The following is a 21,707-nucleotide window of genomic DNA, read 5'->3' as shown; positions in this document are numbered from 1 at the left end:
GGAGTCCCCTTTTCCACTCCTTTGGGGGGAACTTCTTTTTCTTCCCATTTTTGTGAGAGTCTGTTCAGTAATTTATTTATTTATTTTTGCTTCTGCTTCAATTGGGCTGTCTAGATTTCCTAACTTTGGGAATTAAACTTCTATGGTAGTAAACAGGTCTATTTATTTATTTATTTATTTATCTGTTTGTTTATTTAATTTTTCTTTAGTTTTCTTTCTGGGCCTGCCTTTGATGATGTCAGTTGTTGACCCTATATGACCTTGCATCGTTTTTTTGAGCTTTCCAGGAGTCTATTGCCTGTGTCTGAATCCTGCTTTGGGCAGCTCTGTGACCCCTTCAGTCAGGGATCCACTATTTCTGTGGATCACTTTGCACTTTCATGCCATCAAGCCAGATTAATCTTGAAATTCACTCTTTGTAAACTTTGGGAAGGGGAAGAATATGCTTTTAATCTCTCCTAATGTTCAAATTGCCATGGTTTCTATGACTATAATATCCATACAGCTGAAAAATATTTTTATTTAATATGCATCATGTTTTTATTTTTCTTTATTTTTGCCTTATTTTGAGTTTATTTTTTCAATTTCAAGATTTTTCAACTACAGTTGACATACAATTATTATTATTTAGCCTTTATCATGTCCTCAATCAATGTTTATTATTATTAGTTAGCACCTCTCAGGTCCTCAGTCAATGTTTGTTATTATTATTTAGCACTTACCAGGCCCTCAATCAAACTATTATTAGTTTCAGGTGGACAGCATAATGATTAGACACTTATGTAACTTACAAAGTGATCACCATGATATGTATCATGTTTTTAAAAGTGGGAAGCAAGGAAGACAATCTTTTTCCAACAAAATAAATAAGCAATATAAAAAGGAGAGTGGATACTAATTTTCATCATTACATTTGGAATCAACATATACTTTAGAGAATAGAAGGAATAGTATGTTTATGTTAAGTAAACATTATTCATGACATTTGTTAAGGAATGGTAAGGCAGACTTTACTGGAAGGGGCCACTGAGGTAAGTGTAAGGGACCACTGCAATGTGATGTTGCAGTAAGGGAGAGAGATTGGACTCGATCCAAATACAAGGAAAAGTGGGAATATGTAGCCAAAGAGCACAAAAGGAGGTCAGTGGATAGAAAATTACTAAGAGGAAATATCAGAGGTAAGGGGGGATTCTGGGTAAATCAACCTAACAGGAATCTTGCCTAAGGCAGCCCAGGGTAATCAGACATCACCTGGGAGACGACGGAGGACGAGGAACATGATTGGACATGGAGCCTTCAGATAAGAAGATGGGGAATCCTAGCTAAACTGATTTAGCAGGATTCTTGCTAAAATTGGATAACGCAGAAATGAACACAGAAACGCAAAAGTCAAGGCCTAGTTGAGAAGAGTTCACAAGAGCCTGACTAGAGTTTAGTCAAAGACTAAATCTGTCGGTTAATAAAAAATAATAATTGTTGAACATTTCTAAAGGATTTTTCCTAGCTTCCCACATAATCATTCATTTCTTTTCTATCTCAAGATCAAAATTTTGCTTGTAAAAGAAAAAAATAAGAATAGTATAATATTTGTATAAAAGTATTATTTCATCAGTGGTATCCAACCAAAATGCTGATAGTTGATGCTTTAAAACTGTCAGAAATTTCTTACAAATTTTTTTTTAATTTTCAAACTACTCTATTTTATTGTTCTTTACTAAAACTTTATTAGGAAAACTATTTTGTAGTTTTCTGCTTATTTTCATTTAAAAAATTAGTTCATTACTTGAATTAACAATTAATATTGAAGTGTCTGAAAATATTAAAAGAAACTCTTCATATCCAAGATATGGATTAGATAAGAATCATTTACAGGTTTTGTTCTTTCACTGATTAATGCATTTATTCAACAAATATATTTTTGAGCACTTATTTTTGTGCCAGGCACTATACTAGGTCCTGTCATCACAAGACTAATGAGATACAGGAGCTCATACCACTGTTTGTAGTCTGCCTTATTGAAGGTCATTATGACACAACATGATCTATGTAATGAGGAATATGCACACAAGGCAGGATTTCCCAAGTGGTGGTTCACAATTTCCTAGGGGTTCATGAAGTATTCATGGAGGTTTGGGCTACCATGCCGATTCTGTTTTTTAAAAAAGCAGTTAATACATAAACTATATATTTTTCCCTTTAAAGAATACAGTCTGATAATGTTTGAGAAGGTAAGGGGAGATTGTGTGAAGACTCATTGGAAGTACACAATATGCTCATTATTCACTTACTTTTTAACAGCTCAAGCCAGGAAAAATTTTGCCTATTATATAGTCTTGAGTTATGATTATTCATTGTTGAATATACTTTTAATAAATATTGAGATATAACATATATAATAAATAGATCCAATTTATTTCTAACTTCAATAAATTTTAACTAACAGATATACTTTGTAACATGCCTATAATCAAGCAATAGCACATTTCTATCACCTCAAAGACTTCTTTCATGCCTCGTTGCAGCTCGTGAGCCCCAACTCCTACCCTAGGTGATCAGTGGTCTGGCTTCTATCACTATAGATTAATGTTCTAAAATTTCATGTAAATAGAATCATCCAGTGTGAGTTCGTGTCTGGCTTCTTTCATTCAATGTAATGATTTTGAGATTCTTGTAAGTTATTGTATATACAATTGCTTTTAACTGGTGCGTAGAATTTTCTTGTTTGGATGTACACACTTGATTAATTGCACTTGAAAAGAATAGGTTTTATGCAGTTATGAGGTGTGTTTAAAAGTATCAGATTCATTTGTTTCATACTGCTATTCAAATTCTCTCTATTTATTTTTTTCTAAATGTTCTATAAATTACTGAGAGAGGGCTTTTAAAATATTTAACTCTGATTATAGTTTTGACTGTTTCTTCCATTACTTTTGTCAATTTTGCTTTATGAATTTTAATTATTTTTTATGTTGCACATACATTTGTGATTATTAGATCTTCCTGGTTAATCAACTTTTTCGTTACTGTGAAATATCCTTCTTTATTCCTGGTAGTACTTTTTTTTCCTCAAAATCTACCATTCTTATATGAATATGGCCATGCCTACTTTCTAAAAACCAGTGTGCATTTTTTTCTTACCTTTTAACTTTTAACCTGTTTATATCTTTATATTTAATGTTTTTGATAGAAAATGTAAGGTTAGGTTTTGCTTTTTAAAAATAAACTTTAACAATTTCTGCTATTTAATTATAGGGCTTAGTCATTGACTTTTAAGGTTATCATTGATGTGGTTGGGTTTAAATATATCATCTTCTATTTGATTTCCATTTGTCCCCTGGTTTTACTGTGATTATTCTGTTGCTGTTTTACTGCATTCTGGGGTTAAATATGTTTTAGTACTTCATTTTACTTCCCTTATTGGCTTCTTAGCTATAACTTGTTTGTTTATTTTTGGTAGTTGCTATAAAAAAGAAAAACAGTGATATTTGCATCTTATTTAGAATTAATATTGTGTAACAACACTTTATTGCTGATAATTTATGCTCCTTATTTCTCTCTTCATACCTTTCATTTTCAAATAAAAGTCCTAAACTTATAACAGTAAATGTCATTGTACAAATTTCTCCATACATTTTGCTAGTGTAGTTTTATTTAACTTTTGCATATAGTATAAACAGTCTCTAAATGCTATTTTTTTGTTTTAAATAGACAATTTTATTATGAAGAAATTACAAGATAAAAATAATGTTTTTAAATATATATCCATTTATCCATTTTCAGTGCTCTTTGTGAATTTTTATATATCCAAGTTTTCAACTGATCTCATTTCACTTAAGCTTGACTAACACTTTTGCATGTTGTATGGTACAGATCACTGGCAAAAAATTATCTCAGCTTTGGTTTATCTAAAAGTTTTTTAAATCATTCATATTTTTGTAGGGTATTCTTATTGGATATGGAATTCTGAACTGAGTTTTTTTTCTTTTAACACTTTATAGGTGTTATTCTATTATTTTCTTGCTTCCACTTTATATTATTAGAAATTAGCCATGATTTTATTTTAGTTTTCCTGTATGTAACGTATTCCCATCTGCTGTGCCATAGCTGCTTTCAACATATTCCTTATTCTTTTTTTCAGCTCTTTGACTATTATATCCTAGGCATGGAATTCTTTTTCTTTTTTATTATAGTTTATTGATTATGCTATTATAGTTGTCCCAGTTTTTCCCCCTTTGGTCCCCTCTACCCTGCACCTCCTACTCCCTCAGGCAATCCTCACACCATTGTTCGTGTCAATGGGTCGTGCACATAAGTTCTTTGGCTACTCCATTTCCTATACTGTACTTTATATCCCCATGGCTATTCTGTAACTGCCTATTTGTATTTCTTAATCCCCTTACCTCCTCACCTATTCCTCTACACCCCTTCCCATCTGGCAACCATCAAAACACTCTGTATCCATAATTCTGTCTCTGTTCTTCTTTTTGCTTAGTTTGATTTTAGGTTCAATTGTTGATAGATATGTATTTATTGCTATTTTATTGTTCAGATTTCTGATCCTCCTCTTTTTCTTAAATAAGTCCTTTTAAGACTTATATAATAAAGGCTTGGTGATGATGAACTCTTTTAGTTTTTTCTTGTCTGGGAAACTCTTCATCTGCTCTTTGATTCTAAATGATGTCTTAGCTGGGTAGAGCAATCTCAGCTGTAGGTCCCTGCTTTGAATGACTTTGAGTATTTTCACGACTCTTTGAGAAATCAGCTGATAGCCTTATGGGAATTCTTTACATTTTTTTCTGTGGGTAACTAACTGTTTTCTCTTGCTGCTGTTAAAATTATCTATATCTTTAACATTTGTATCTAAGCATGCAATTCTTGTTCATCTTTTGGGCTAGCTGAACTACTTGGATTTATAAGCTGAAAATTTTCATCAATTAATATTAGGTATTGTGAGGTTTGGAGAGGGAAAGATTGGAGGAAATTTATAAATCTAATTCAAAATTATCTTTAACAGATTTTGAAGTCTACATTTTCTCAAATTTTTTCCATAGCACATCAAGATTTTTTTAATTTTTATTTTATTTTTAAATCATGTTTATTCTATTACAGTTGTCTCAACTTTTCCCCCTTTGCCCTCCTCCACCCATCCCACCCCACCTCCCTCTCCCACAGCCAATTCCCTCTCTGTTGTCCATGTCCATGGATCATTCATACATGCTCTTTCTTTAGTCCCTTTTCCTTCTTTCCACCATTGTTCTTCATCCCCTCTGGTCACTTTCAGTCTGCTCCATGTTTCCTTGCCTGTGGTTTATTTTGTTCATTAGTTTACTTTGTTGAATAGATTCCACTTATAGGTGAGATCATATAGTCTTTGTCTTTCACCGACTGGCTTATTTCACTTAGCATAATATTCTCCAGTTCCATCCGTGTTGTTACAAAAGGTAGGAGTTCCTTCTTTCCTTTTTCTTTTTTTAAATGCAGATTGATTTTATTTATTTATTTATTTAAATGTCAAGATCCATTATAAAATATTAAAAATTTAAATCTATTATAAATTCACAGCAATTAAAACAACATGACGCCAGCACAGAAATAATCCAGTAGATCAATGAAATAAAATGAGCATTGTAGAAACAAGTGTATATATCTGCCTAACAATGTAATATATGATTAAATGGACATTTCAAATCAATGGGGAAAATATGGCTTATTCAACAAATAAGGTTCATGGACCACTATTACTTGAAATAAAACAAATATAGAGCCCTATTAAACACATTATACAAAAAATATTCGGGTGAGTTAAAAATCAATATGTAATATGTGAGGATTTTTAGGAGAAAATATAAAATAATATTTTTCTTACGCTGAAGTAAAATATTCAAACCCAGAAGCTATAAAGTAAGATATTGACAATATGACCATAATAAATAGTTAAGACTATATAGTAATATACATATAAAAAAAGTTAAAGGACAAGTAATAGAATAGGAAAGTATTTGCAACACATCTAAAAAAGGGTTAATAGTTTTTTGGGCTTTTTTTAGGGAAAATATTATACAAACAATCAAAAAGTGGATAAAGAATACCAAAAAGTCATGTAAAGCTTTTTAAAAATAATATAAATAGGCAAGAAATATACAAAAACAGGTTTAGTGTCAACAAATAATAAAGTAACAATTAAATAACACATCATTGTCACAATCAGATTATTAAAAATATTGGTAATATCAAGTAATGGTGACTGTGAAAGGAACTAGGTATTCAGACTCTTTTTCTTCATCTTCTTAAAGCAGTCCCTTTAGCATATTTTGCAGTGCTGGTTGGTGGAGGTGTATTCTTTTAGCCTCCTTTTGTCTGGGAAACTCCTTATTTTGCCTTCCATTTTAATTGAGAGTCTTGCTGGGTAGAGCAGTTTTGGTTGCAGGCCTTTGCTTTTTACGACTTGGAATATTTCTTGTCATTCCCTTCTGGCTTGCAGTGTTTCCATTGAGAAGTCAGTTGCTAGCCCTATTTGGGCTCCCTTATATTTTACTACCTCTTTCTCCCTTGCTTCCTTTAGGATTCTCTGTTTGTCTTTGATATTTGCCATTTTAATGATGATGTGTCTTGGCGTCGGCCTCATTGGGTTCCTCTTAAATGGGACCCTCTGTGCTTCCTGGATTTGTGTGACTTTTTCTCTCCTCCAATTAGGAAAGTTTTCCATCATTACTCTAGCCTACTCTGCCCCCACCTTTGCCAGAGCCCAGGGTAAATGGCTGCAAATAAAAATTTATGCATTGGCCCTTTAAATGACTCTTTGCATCTCCAGCCACCTGTCTCTGGCAGAGAGCAACCCTGCTGCTTGCTTTTCACAGCTGGCTGTTATCTGTGTACTTTTTGGGCCCTGGTGCTGTACGCTGGAGATCCCCACTTATGGTTTAGAACCTGCCCTTCTCAGGGGGATCTAACTGGCTGTTTCAAAATATTTTGGTGCTCCTGCCCATGGGTGCCCTGCCTGCCTTCCCCGGTCTCTACCGCACTCTTTACCAGTTAGTTTGTGCCAAAGCTGATTCTTCTGTCTCTGAGGTTATAAGGCTCTTCTCTCACTATTTTTCAGTTGTTTGTTCCAGGTGATTTTTCCACAATTTAGTTGTAATTCCAGGTTGGTCCTGGGAGGAGGTCAGTGTGACTTCTACTCATTCCTTTGCCATCTTGATTCTGCACATGAAGATATTTTAGTAAGTTTTTTAGAAACTTAAAAATGCAAAACTATGCAGACTATTTTGCATCTATTTCAAAAAAGAATTATTCACCCCTTTTGTGTCATATTAGAAGAGAACTGTCTTTACAGGATGCTTTGTGAGTGTCCTATAAAGGTCTTTTTTAGCTTATTATTTAGTAACAAACCACAAAGATATTTTTTTAAACTAAATAAAAATATCCAGGCTTGAGGGTTTGGACATATTTAAAACTTAAGTCCATAGTATAATATATATTTTATTCTCAAACCAAAGATAATATTATATTTTTAGATTAGTTAATGACTAACCATGCTTTTTATTCATAAACTTGCAATAAATTTAAAAAGAACTGATAATTTATTAAGAGGAAAATGTCAACATTTGCCTCAATACAGCATAAGTATTAAAAATTTTAGTAATGAAATCTTTAATATCTTACTGATCTAAAATAAAACCTTTAAACTTAAAACCCCTTCTCTATTACGCACTATAAATTTTCTAAGAGGGAATATAAGATTATATGATTATAAAATAGTTCATAAGTTAAACAATATTGGGAATTCTAACATGTGAAATTAAGGGAGCTCAGAAGTGACTCCTTAGTTTAGTCAGGGACTGGGGTTAGGGAAAGCTCCCTGGAGGAGGTAAGCACTGTGTTGGTTGGAGGGAACCAGCACAAGAGAAGTAGAAGAGAAGGGAGAGGGAATTCACTTCAAGCAGAGAGGATAATATGAAAGAAACTGATAGTGAGGTGATATTTCTAGACCATAATAAAATTGATGTAATGAGTTTAAAAAATGAGATGAGAGGTCACTGGGGAAATATCATGGATGGCGTTAAATGCCACACTTGACCTTGACAGCATCATGATAGGAGTCTAAAGAGTGCCCACCAGGGAAAGGGTAAAAAAAAAACCCTGAGGTTTTGATGGACAACTCTAGAAATTTTGCAAAAGATAGATTGTGAAGGATGGATCCGAGGACGTTATTTCTGAAGAAGGAAAGCTAAGGAGAGATAAGAGCTGCAGAGGTAGAGCTCATGAAATTCTTTGGGGATAATGTAATGGCATAGGTCATAGCCTGGGTCTCTGGAGAGCAGTGACACACCACCATCCCCCAAAATCCTACAAAAACGGTGGGGGAGGCATTCAGGGAGGAGTGCCCACAGAGCAGAAAGTGCAGTGTTTGAGGCACATTGCCAAACAAAAGCAGATGAACAGCCTGTGCCTTCTTGAAGGGAAAAGCTACAGAAGAAGCCTGCTGCCCAGGGTGAATTGTGAATATGACTCTTGGAAGGTATGCTGGCAGAGTGACTCATGGCATCGCTGGGGAGAAGCTCATATAGCACCTGTGTGAACTGTGGGGCCAGATGCCCCACTCAGGACAAACAGATGTGTGTATGCCTGTACACGGCTGGGAAACTGTTGCCCTGACTAAAGATGGCAGCTGAAAGAGGGTTAAAGACACTGGGGAACTGACAAAAATGGCAGACATTAATGCACCATAGGAAGAGCCGGATGTTCAGCCACCCAGGAAGTTCTGAGCCAAGTCTTTAAAATTGGAGTGCAACAAGAAATCCAAGATCTGCCTATAGGTCTGCCTGCCTGTCTGTCTGCAGGGTTGGAGGTTGGTAGGTCTATAGGAAACATTCTCAGCGCCCTTCCCACACAGAAGGTGATGGCAGAGCTGGTGGTGCTGCAGGCACTGGCCTGGCCAAGCCACAGACACACTGTTGAGCTGATGGCTGGAGTAAGATCGCTCTGAAGTAGAGAAACAGATGCTGAGAGAGAGAGTCAGGCTGGTGCACAGAGACTCATGAGAGATGCTCAGAACTGAACTGTGACAGGCAATGCTGAGCTACAGACTTCTGCATTTCTGAAGGACAGCACTTTTGAATGGCATGTTCTGAAACTGGTCTGCCTTGGCAGAGGGAAACAGGGCTCTTCATTTTGGGGTATTTTTTAAAGGGAGTGGGACTTAAAGGCAGAAGAATGCTTTCCCTCACACATGCTTGGAATAAAGTTGCTCTCTTCGTGCAGGGACTGTTGGTATGGGACTTCGGAGCTTGATGCATGCTCTCTCTGGGCTTTTGGCATTTGAACATTTTGGACCTCTGGCCCTGCTCCCCTCATTGACGGGAGCACTCATGGGACCAGAAGATGCGAGGTCCACCAGGAGCTTAGATGTCACAGAGGATGGAAGCCCACTCCTGGAGGCAGCGTCTCACACAGGGACATGTGCCTCCCTGGGCTCCAGCATCTGGGACATCGTGATCCAGCGTGGCAGGGCACATGGTTTCTGGACTGCTGCCTGGAGACTGAGAACAGCACACCCCAGATCCTGAAGCAGAGAGCTGCTGTGAGGAAATGGTGACTCTGAAACCCACAAGTGCACATTCCAGAGAGCATGGATACCTGTTTGAGTGACCAAAGGACAGATACGGAAATAGAGAGATTCTGGGCATGGTTTTGGTGTGTTGTCTTTTGGGGAGCAAGGGAAGTTCTTGATCTCACTGGAGAGAAGGGCTCTGAGTAGGAATGCTCTCAGCGCTCCCAAAGCTGGAAACCTGTTCATAAAAACCTCATTCCTTCAACACAATTTGTTGTGTCATATATAAGGACACCAAACAGCCAAAACCCATTTTGCATGTGAGAATACTATCTGCAAGAGTAAATGCTAGGTTAGAGATGGAGCGAGTGTGAAGAAGGATCTTATAAGGGAAAACTTCCACACTTCTCGGTGGTTTCTGGCAACTGAGAATCAAATTCACAATAATTTATATTTAGATATGTTTATACCCCAGTCCTGTGGATAGCTAGATGCCATGACGTGAGGGATACAAACAGGAGAATAGATGAGATGAACAGAGAAGGCATTTAGGAGAGGAGAGGCAAATTTTAGGGGGACGGATGGTGGGTGAGGAGCACAGGAAGGAGGCAAAGCAGGACTGGCCACGAATGTGAGGAGAACTGGTGTGTTGATGGCACGGAGAAAAGAGAACAACCACCACCACGATTGCTAATTTACATGCCCAGCATTCTTGGAAGACTTCACACATATTAACTCATTTAATTTTCATAACAAACCAAGTCACATTTCAAGCTGAGAAAACTAAGGCAGAGTGTATAAGTAAATTCCCCAGTGTCACACAGCTGCTAAGTAGGGGAGCTGGGATCCAACTAAAGCAATCTGGCTCTGGAGACTCTGTTTGCAGGGAGAAGGAAGGGGTCCACATTAAAAGGCAACAGAGAGATACTGTAAGTGATGCACTGAAACAGGGCTATTGGATTTTGCAATGAGAAGAAAATCACCAGTAGAGTAATTGTTGAAAATCACCATAGAGAACAAACAGATTGGAAGGGAGAAGGGAGAAAGAGTGTACGATAAAATATGGATGAGGTGATGGCAGAGTTCTAAGTATTTACTTCATATAGTTGCAAATGCACTGTACATTTACATTTGCATCCCACAACTGTTTGAGTGCTTAATATGATATAACACTAAAGTAGACAATTGTGGCCCTGACCTCATAAGTCTCCTGTTAGTGCTCGTGAACTCACAATTTGTAATTATTTCATTTATTTGCTTTTGTTTACTGCTCTAGAGGAAATGATTGGATGTTGTACACACTGTCAAAGAAGGTGCTATCTATTCTGAGGTCTGAGGGGGTGAAAGGAACTTGCCATTTGAAGAGTTAGAAAAAACTTCCAAAATGAGTAAAGAGAAAGTCCCTAATTCCCCCTCAAATGAATTTAGCACTTTAAAAAAATAGTGAAGGAGGTGGAGCGAGAGAGGAGGAGGAGGAAACTGTTGCCTCTGGGGCACAGTGATTTAGCAGAAAAGAAAAATCGGAGGAGGTTGGAGAGTCAGATGAGGAGACAGATTGCACCATGTGAATCTGCATCATATTCCAATTGCAACCTGTGATAACTAAAATGTTTTAGCAGAGGAGTGATATGATTGGGTTGAAATGTTTAAGATATTCTTCTGTCTGCTGTATAAAAACTGAATTAAAAGAGAGTGAAAATGGGCAGATGAGATAGCTGAAGCTTGAGAGAATTTGGATTTAGTCTGGCAATAAAGATGGAGGATATTTGAAATATCAAAAGTTAAAAAACTGACAAAATAATATAATAGAAATAAAAGCACACATATAAGTTATTATACTAAATGTGTATGGCTGGATTTTTCTTTCAAAACTAAAGAATCTGCTATTTGGATCAGAAGCAAAGTACATCTCTTGTTGTTTCTAAGACACATGTAATGTAAAGTAACAAAGAGGAATTGAAAACGGAGAGATGGTCAGAGTCACCAGGAAAACGCAGACCATAAGAGATCAGAAATGGTGACAGTAATATCAGAGAAGTGCAATTTGAGCCAATGGTGTTCAATGTGACAGAAGTTATAAACTGACAGAAATTGTCATCAACAAGGAAAATACAGTTGTCATAACCTTTTGTGGGTTTCAGAACATGCTCCCCCAAAGTATGGCAACTTGGCTCATTGAATATCTTCAGCAAAGGAGTTTGAGGAAATGGAGGAAGGCAGAAGGTCACTCTGGCCTCCCACCAACTACCTTCCCTGAAAGCAAGAGATAAACTTCCCAAGTGAAAGGTATTCTTTCTGTATCCGATTACCAAGCACAAGGAATGCAGGGCCAAAAAGGCTGTATGAACAAACCTTGCTACTTGTCCAACATTTACTTACTACCCACAGACAAAATTTGTCAATTTTTCACAAATTTATTGTTTCTGTATCTAAAAGATATAAAAGTTTACTCTTCTGGTCACGTCTTCGGGTTTCCATGCCTTTGAGAAGGTTCCATGTTCATGTGAAAATTTAATACATTTTGTATGCTTTTCTTCTATTACCCTTTGTTGGCTTAATTTTCACCCAAGGATCCTAAGAGAGACAAGGAAAACTTTTTCCTCCCTTACAGCACTAAACAACATAACAATGAGGGAAACCTTTGAAAATACAATAGGATCAGAAAAAAGAGCAATAGTAATGGGGTATTTTAGTATATATTTTCAGAATTTGACAGATTTTATAGATGAAAACATATAAGAATATTTAAAATGAAAACAAACAGTTCCATGTTAAATTTCAAACTCTGGATCTCCACACAATTCTGAGGCACATAGAGCTATAAACCCATGCCCAGTGCATAGCAAGGGCACAGGGACTATCGCAAATGCCCTTGTAAATGGCTTATGTATGTTCAAGACCAGCAGAGCCAGCTGCAGGGGCCCTGAGAGAGCAGGGAATCAGGGGGAGACCTCACAGAGCAGTGGAAACCAGAGAGAAGTCACCCATAGAGAGAGGTAGGTCCCCCTCTGCAGAGTGTAATACTGACAGCAGGTGAGACCTGGAGAGAATTGCCACCTGGGCATAGAAAAGAAGAGTTTTGAAAGTGTGCAAGCCCAAGGGACAGTCATGGGAACAAGTCTCAGAAGAGTGAAATGACTTGCAGATTCACCCATGCGAGGAGCAATCAATGGGAATAAAGAGTTCCCCGGAAATTAAAGCATGTCACAGAAACCAGGAACAATAAGAAAAGAATTTTTCCCCAAATCCACATATTGAAGAAACTAGACTTCTGTGTACTAATAGAAGACAACACTTTTTAACTAAGAAACCTTATAAGCCACTCAAATTCACTCCCATAAAAGGAATGAATGGTTTGATTAAAAACCTAAAATCTTTACAAAGAACCAAAAATCAAATAGAAAACAAAAGAAAGCTTTAACACGACACTCTGTCATAAGTTAAATATCATCACAAGCAATACCAGATACGAAAGGATACCATGAATCAAAACTCAAAAAGTCAGTGCAAAAATGAATGGCAACAGAAAAAAGAAAGATGACAGATGACTAATTTCAAGAAATAATGAGGAAAAACACATTTTCTCATCAGAAATGAACACAAATGACAAATATCCAAGAGAGAATATACTCAACTAAAACTATAATAAAGGACATGAAGACAAGTCATGAAAATAGAAACATGAAAAAGAAATGAAGAAATAGGTAAACAATATTAAAAGTAAAATAAAAGATATAGGTATAGGAAAAAAAAACAACAATGTACCACAGAGTCCCTGAAGATGAAAAGCCAAGCAATGAACTAAACTCATATTTAAAACTAAATTTAAAAAATTCTAAGAATAAAATACGTGAATAAAAATGTTAAAAGGGGCAGTCCTAGCTGGTAAAGCTCAGTAGATTGAACGCTGGCCTGCGAAGCAAAGGGTCACTAGTTCAGTTCCCAGTGTAGGGCACATGCCTGGGTTGCAGGCCAGGACCCCAGCAGGGGGCATGTGAGGTGCAACCACACATTGATTATTCTCTCCTTCTCCTCTCTAAAAATAAATAAATTTTAAAAATATTACAAAGAATGTTAAAGGGGGCCACAGTGAACATGGGAGAATAAACATAAAACAATTGATTCAGAGACAACTAAAAAACAACTATTAAATTTTAAAGATAAAGAAAAATATTCTCTCCATCTTTGGGTAAAAAGATAAAGTCACTTTTTTGTAAGTTTGAAAAAAAAAAGGAGAAAGAATAAATACTCTTCAAAAGGTTTTAGAATCTCTCCCACCCCAAACAAAAGAAGCAGGATAACAATTTCCAAGAACTAGATGTAGTGCCCAATCAAAAACTGAACCAGTCCTGGCACCTGAAAAACAAAACTCACTTTGGGGCTGAGTTTATGTTGTAATTAAACTAGAAGCAGTCTTGGAGTTTCTAGATCTTTACTGAAATCTTGCCATAGGCAAATTACATAACCTCTCTGAGCCTCAGTTTTCATATTCTTTGAAATAGAAGTGATGATACCTCAAAATATAGGTGTGAAAAAATGAAATTATACATTGGAAATGTCTGGCACCTCATACATGTTCATAAAAATGAAATTATGCCGTATTTAATCAATTTCTATAAAGAGCTAGTTTCTTACCATTCATATTCAAAAGCGTATAGCCCATTTTTTAAAAATAGAAAGCACCCTTTTTGCATTAAAAGGTTTAATGCAGCTCATAATATTAAGAACAACAGTGCCCTGGCTGGGTTTCTCAGTGGTTGGAGCACCATCCCACACACCAGAATGTTACAGACTTTATTCTCAGTCAGGGCACATGTCTAGGTTGCGGGTTTATTTTCCAGTTGGGCCATGTATGCGAGACAGTTGACTGATGTTTCTGTCTCACATCAATGTTTCTCTCTCCTTCTCCCTTCATCTCCCTCTAAAATCAACAAACATATCCTTGGGGGAGGATTACAATTTTAAAAAATTAAAAAATAAATAATAAATAAAACATAAAACAACAAAATTGAGCTTTGTTAATAATCATAAAGATTTCTACAGTAAGAAATCATGTCATGAAGATACATTTTATTTTCCATTTGTAATATTTTTATCACTAAGCCATTTTCCTGCTTTTATTAATCTCTACTGTAGTCTGGTTGCAAGTTTAAAATGTGATTTCTGTGAAGTACATTTTTTAAAGAACTTTAATGGATTCCCAAAATATCACAATACCTAACATGAATTTGACATCTTACAAATCAAATGCTCAGAAAGATTGAATGTTCTGGACTAGGTTTATAATACCACTTGAAATTTACAATATTTTTCAAGAATGTTACATTTTGATCCTATTGCTTTACATGTAGATTTTCAACTGCTTTCTCCCAAAATGGAGTCGTGCCTTTTATCTCAGAAAAGATATAAAATAAGTTTTCTTTTATAAACTAGTTTGTTTCCTCAGAAGCATTTTATATCTGTATTTTTTCATACATAATTTATAATGTGGGATTTTCTTTATAACAAGCTTTCGAAGCACCTGGAAAATTATTTCAACCTTTTTGACATTTCTGTCTTCTGAAGATAGGACATAGAATTTGATTTCAGGCATTTCTCTGTTGGCAAGTAAACATAGTACGACTATTTGTTTTGGAAAGATAAGTTAAACAAGCCCCAGGAGAAGGAGAAATGTAGTTTAGCTTCTTCCACCAACCATCTGTTGTATTTATTTCCAGAAAAATGAGGAGAGGCAGCATATTTTGGCTATTAAAAGACCATGGGCCACCTTGTAGAACATCACTAAAAAACCTCGGACCCTCTCCTCTGTATTCACTGTCTTCATGAGTATGGTGAGGGGGAAATGACAGAATAAAAGCCATCTATACTTTTGTGGTCAACATACTTTTTTGCAGACTGTTCCCTGAAAGCAGACAGAAAGAGAAATTAGTGCATAGACTGTATTATAGGATAAACACACTTGTAAAGGAAGGAGCTAGGATCAAGCAGAGGCCAGTCAAGTCTGTGGTGCAGTTACCACTGCAGTGAAAGACTGCAGACCTGTGGGGGCAGGTGATTCAATCAAGCCGCCCCCTGTGGGCTGGGGTGCCGGGCCTTTCTGTCCCTCTGCGTCTTGGTCGCTAGAGGCCAGATACCCTGGTTTAGGTGTGACTCTGGGAGAGGAAGCTATCAGCAGCTGAAGGTGAGTGAGGACAGCAGAGGTGGACTTCCAGCACCTGGGGCAAGAAGCCCCGTACTTCTGAAGGGGACATGGGTAGTGCACTACAGATTTCCCCAACATGCTAGAAATAAGGTATTTCATGTTGGGAAACACATACTTATAAGAGATTATCAAAAAGGCTTTCAATTTAAGTCAGCACAATTTAATTCACTATGTTCTGTGCTTTATGCTGGGGTCTCAGGTTATTCAAAAACAATTAAATTTTGTCCTTTTCCTTAGCTAACCAACAACTTGTGGAAGGTTGAGACAGGAATCAATGACTACACTGTAAAGCCAATTTGCTAAGTGGCCTAAAAGAGTTAAAGTGATCTCAGAATGTTCCAGAGAGAAAGTAGTTAAAAGAGCAGGAACAATCAAGGAAGGTTTGGGATGTGGGAGGCTTATGAGACGAACCTTAAAGACTGAAATTCATTGGAACAAAGGATAAAAGGCTTCCAAGAAGAGAGGTTAAAGCTGTGTTACCAGTGGGCTCTTAATAACTGTTCATAGATGAGAACCTAAGAAATCCTGTATAAGGTGGATAATGCATGTTTTTATTGTAGAATTAATGTCATAGCCATTAAGAGCAGAATTTTTCTGCTCTTAAAAATCTATCACTAGTGAAACATAAGAAGCATCTGCCCCCACACCCTATATCATATATCACATCTTTTCTTCATCTTTCATGAAGAATAAAACAGTATTCTAAGTCTTCAACAGAGTAGAAGCTTCAGTAGAATATGAGTAAATAAACATACAATGTATATGGTAACATATCCCCACACATGGCACCCACACCTGCATCAGAACCAGAAGAAGAAAAGGATCTATTTCCCAACCACGGATCTGTGTTTCTCCTGTCAGCTAGGGGAGCCTCAGGCAACAGTCAGAGGGCAGGTTCCTCTGGTAACCTACTTCCTTCTTGCAGTGCTCAGAGGAGCCAATTCACAGTTGCCTCTGGCTCTCCTGCCATCTGCCTAGTCTTGCCTCTATTGTGCAAGCGAATCATACCTTAGGAGCTACAGGTCAGTAGGACATTTGTTCTCAAGCTATAGCGTCCACCCTGTGGGCACTTGCAGTCCCTGGCCCTCTATCGTTATGCTTATTGTATTGTTCTCCAATAAGTTCTTTTGAACCTTGTTGTGTTCCTGGACAAATAGTAAGTTTCTTTATGACCCAAACACCTCTCCCATGGCATGATCTCAGTGCCATGCCTTAGTAAGTTTGAAAGAAAAATTCGTTGAGTTTGATTAGGCACCTACTGCAAATAGAACATTACCAGACATCTCCACAGGTAGGTACAATACAACGCCACATTTAGGATATCAGGATGTAATGTTGCTATTCCCTACACACTGGAGGTCACTACCACTTGTTAGATGGCACACTGTCCTCAGAGCTTAAGCCCATCCAGAAAATGACAGAGAAAGATACTTAGGCTGCTGACAGGGTAGTGAGGGTGAGCTGTGGTGTCTGGTATGTGAGAGGGTTTTTGTGGGAGGAAATATATGTTCTTTTATTTTTTTGCCTGTCAACTTTATTTCCACTCTGTTTAGTTTGTGGAAGAACACCTTAAGACCTCTAGGTGGCTGTTCCTCCCCACTCAATGGCCTGCGCAGTGGGGACAGCAGACCAGTCTTCAGTAGCAGCTCAGCGTCCCAGGCTTCATCAGGAAAGTGATGAGCAGGCACACAGGGCGCCTGCTCACCTTCAGACCAGTCTGCGACCACAGGTTGCACAGCAGTGAACTCCGGAGCCAGAGTCGTCCATTCACCCTGAAATGCCTCTTTGGTCACAGCCTTTTCAGCAGCTGCCTGCTCTTCCTTCTTAACCTTTTTAAGATCTCTGTAGAAGGAGAGATCAGCCATGACCTCCCATGGGTATTCACAGGAGATGGGGCCACACATGCGCAGAACTTCCCCTGCCAGCATCCACCATGTCAGACCCACTGAGTGAGCCCCCTCATTGTTGCAAGGGATGGCAACGTCCCTGTAGTGCAGAGAGTCTGTGCTACACAGAGCACTGGTAAGCAGGCTCACATAAGATGCCTCTGTGACAGGCTGGTGGTCAGCCCTGGGATTCGCAACAACTGGAAGCCTCGGCTCCCAGAAGGCTGCTTGGATCTGGTTAGTGAAGTTTCCAGGAGTGAAGAGGTCGGCAATGGGAGTGGCTGCAGGAGCAGCAGCAAACTCGAGCACAGCTTGCTAACTAGTGTTCCTGGACGATGTGACACTGATAGCAGTGGGGTTTCTAATGGCGAAAATGACATGAGCTGCCAGCATGAGCTTCTCCCAGGTTCTCTTCAGATTTATGATGCAGATGCCATCACTTTTCCTTTTGTAGCTGTACTGTTCTATTTGGACGTCCAGCTTGGTGCCACCTAAGTGGGTTCCTGCTGCAAGGAATTAGAGAACACCCTCCTCCTTCATTTGCAGGACATCAAAGGCTCCGGACACTGTGAAAGTTTCCCTGTAAGTTAAGTGGGAACCGAGAACAACGCCGTATGGGCCCCTCTCTAGCTAATGTGGAAAGACAAATGTATGTTTTAAAGAGGACTTTTCTTAAGTTGTGCTTATGATTGCAATGTTTAATTTTCCTTTGGGGGAAGTGGAGGAAGAGCAAGATGCTTTAATGTGGGTATAGGAAAAGTCTTCAGGAACTAGTCATATTTTAGTTATATTTTCCAGAATAGATGCTTCAGACACACACCTGGTAATGTACCTTAAAGTTGATTCAGTCCATGCTTTTTGGTCTGATTCCCTGGGAAAGCAGGGTGCGTGGGCGGGCATTGTCTTCTAACTGGAGAATGAGAACTAGGCTTCCCTGTGCATGTTCTGGGTGCCAGCCTCACATTTGGCTTTTTTTGTTATTGTTTTCTTCATTTCTGTTTCTATATTTGCAATTTTCTTATTAACTTATAGTCAGTTGTCTTAGAATCATTTCTGATGAAGTTAGTTAGAAAGAAAAGAGAAAGAAAGGAGAAAGAAAAGGAATACAAGGAGGTTCTCACACAGTGAGCCAGGGTAAGGCTAACTAGTTTTTCCTTGGATTGAACCCATGAACTTAGATTTTTACATCAACCTCTTTCCAAAATAAACACCACTTCAAAAATATCAAATGTTTAAACTGTGGAGACATACTTCTATATCTTTTCCACCACCGTTGCCACTGCCATCATTTTGGTCATATTTAATGAGAAACAAATGCACTAAGTGCCTGTTTCATAACTGCTTATGTACATTTCAAAAAGAAAGGAAGAAGAAAGAAGAGATGAGAAAGGAAGAAATAAAACAGAAAGATGGAATCTGTGAGCTCAGTCGATTTCTCCCAATTTAGCTTCCAAGAACTCCTCTCACATATTAAATATTTAATCAGTGATTCATGAAGAGGAGGGGAATTAAAATTAGATGTGTGTGTGTGTGTGTGTGTGTGTGTGTGTGTCTGTGTGTCTGTGTGTATATGTTTCAAACTTTGAGACCATCTTCATTCCACCATTCATCCAGAACATGGAGACACTTTACCTTTGTTGAGTTTTACTGCTTTGGTAGCACTTGCGGAAGGAAGCCTTTTGCTTCCCACAGGAATGTTAGTTAGCACTTAATAAAAGTTGAGAACCATTTGTGTTCATCAAGTTAAATCATTCAGCAATAAAGTAGATATAGTAATTTTTCTGGTGGAGATCATATACAAAATGGATTCAAATAGTGTTCCTCTAAAAATGCTTTGAATTGCATTTGATAGGTACCCCTGAAATATTACCAGCCTGGAGGAATTTATGTTCTCACTTTGTGGGTTCTCAGCCCGTAAAAATAAAGTGAAACTCCAGTCAAAATGAAGATAAGGTTCCCCTCCAACTTTTCTCTATCTCCATCTTAACTCTGGACAAAAACATAAAGAAATCCTTTCTTTTTCCTGTGCCTGTAGACTGAATTTTTTCCTATTATATTCTTTTACACGATATGGAGCCCTTAATAGGGGTCAGTGAAGGATCAGTGCCTACTTTCCTATCTTTGAGGCCAAGGCCTTGCAGTTGGTCCTTGTGTGACCAGGAAACCTAACTTCACCAGGTCTAGGGAATCTCCAGGACTCACTTCCCCTCTGTTGTTTCGATTTTCACTTTCCTTTTCCTTTTGGCATATTCCCTTGCTTTTCTCGGTGATAACCAAGGATTTTATAGGCTCTTTTATCCAACAACATTTCTAAGCACTGAAGATTTTAAATAACCAACTTCACCATTTTCCTGGAAATCTTCTAGTGGCACTGTTAAAATATCTCTGTGCTGTATCAATGGAGGGATCAGTAAGATGTGCCTATAGAGTTGGCACTGCCTCTATTTACATAATCATTCTGCAGGAGCTTTGCTTCTGAATCAGGAATGTAGCTTTCCAGGGACTGTGACTTTCTTATCTCCTAAAGAAGACTCTGTCTATACATTGACCTATTGAAATGTGTGGAAGGTGTCCTGGCTTCTCCTCAATATGTCTAAGTAATACCATTGGGTAAACATCAGCGATCATCTTACCATGCCACTATCAATTAGACCTACTCTAACTTTTGCATGTATTATTCAAATGCTTAAAAAAAAGAAAATATGCTTGATTTTGATTGTCCACTAACTATTTAGCTAAATTCATATCTAATGTGACAGAAATGTATAATGCTGAAAAATGTGGGGATCATGTGATGAAATAAGAGGAAAGGTGCTTTTATTTGGTGACAATGAGGCTCTCAAATATTCCCGGGATACTAACTGTGTGGGTGTTGATGGTAGGCTTATCTTTAAACCACGCGGGTGGGTCAGCAGCCTCTTTTACACTCTGTGCTCCCATCATACATTATCTCAACCTCAGATTTTAAGCTTATTCTATAGGAAAAAACAAAAAATAAACAAAAAAACCCGTTTACTGTGCAACTTTGAATCAAGCGATGGCTTTATTTGTTACTCTTTTGTCTGTCTGTTTATTAATGAAACAATGGTGTAGTTCAAATTCAGAAAAGCATTCTGGGAAGAAAATGGCCAGATCAATAATCAGTTTTAGCAGCCTTAGAATTCATTGCTTATTTACAATTTTTTTTTTAAAAAAAATCAAGTTTTTTTAAACTGCACAGATAAATGGCATTTCTTTCAATATGAAGTACATTTCAATTAGTCTTTCTGGCTCATTTTTGTTTGAGCACAGGTGAAAGCCAAACTTAATGAAAAGCTATCCCCTTTCATTTGAAAATTCAAATATTTGAAGTTTAGCACCTAAAATAAAATGCCATGAAAAACAATTTTAAAAACTGAATTTCCAGATGGTTAGAAGAGTTGTCCACCCATGTCTTGGCCAGCAAAATGGCAACTTCCCTCAACGTCCTCATGTGGAGCCCAGAAGAGGCCCAGTACTTAGAACAGCCCTCTCACCATTTCCTTATTTTCTGATTTTTTTAAAAATCCGAAAGTAACATTCTTTCTTCAAACTTCAAGTGTTACATCCTGCCTTTTAGAAACAAATTACATTTCTTACACTAAGATGTACATCCCCCCCAGCCCTAGTAGTATTCCTGCATAAATGGACATTTTGTAATAGATCATAAAATAATGTTATTAAAATGTATCAAATTGATTTTTTTGTCAGCAGGTTTTATCAAGTTGTACTTGAATGAACCCATCTTCTATATTATTTTTAATGAAGTGAGCACATAGCTTACACTATTTGATGATTTCACAGACCTGTTCAATATATGGAAATTAATATAATTTCAGTTGCTCAGAGCACTCGTGACTGAAGCTATTTAGCAATTTTTTTTTTCTGAGGTAGCCTGTGCATCTTAGCATGCCCTCACAATTAGAACATTTAAAACGAAACTACTATTTATAAAGTGGCTACCACATGTTAGGCTTTACCTTAACTCCTTATAAAAATTCTTTCTTTAAAAAATCCTCACCTGAGAATTTTTTTTTTTTCATTGCTTGTA

General features: G+C 37.4%; 1 pseudogene; it reads right to left on the bottom strand.

Moving 5' to 3' along the window:
• Positions 1-17,330: 17,330 nt before the first annotated feature.
• LOC129084115 (40S ribosomal protein SA-like) lies at positions 17,331-20,578 on the bottom strand (annotated as a pseudogene).
• Positions 20,579-21,707: the final 1,129 nt, after the last annotated feature.

Source organism: Pteronotus mesoamericanus, unplaced genomic scaffold, assembly GCF_021234165.1.
Source record: "Pteronotus mesoamericanus isolate MK-2021 breed Mesoamerican mustached bat unplaced genomic scaffold, CSHL_Meso_final scaffold_174, whole genome shotgun sequence".
Taxonomy (NCBI): domain Eukaryota; kingdom Metazoa; phylum Chordata; class Mammalia; order Chiroptera; family Mormoopidae; genus Pteronotus; species Pteronotus mesoamericanus.
Note: the sequence above shows the minus strand (reverse complement) of the source record. Positions and strands in the feature narration are given on the sequence as shown.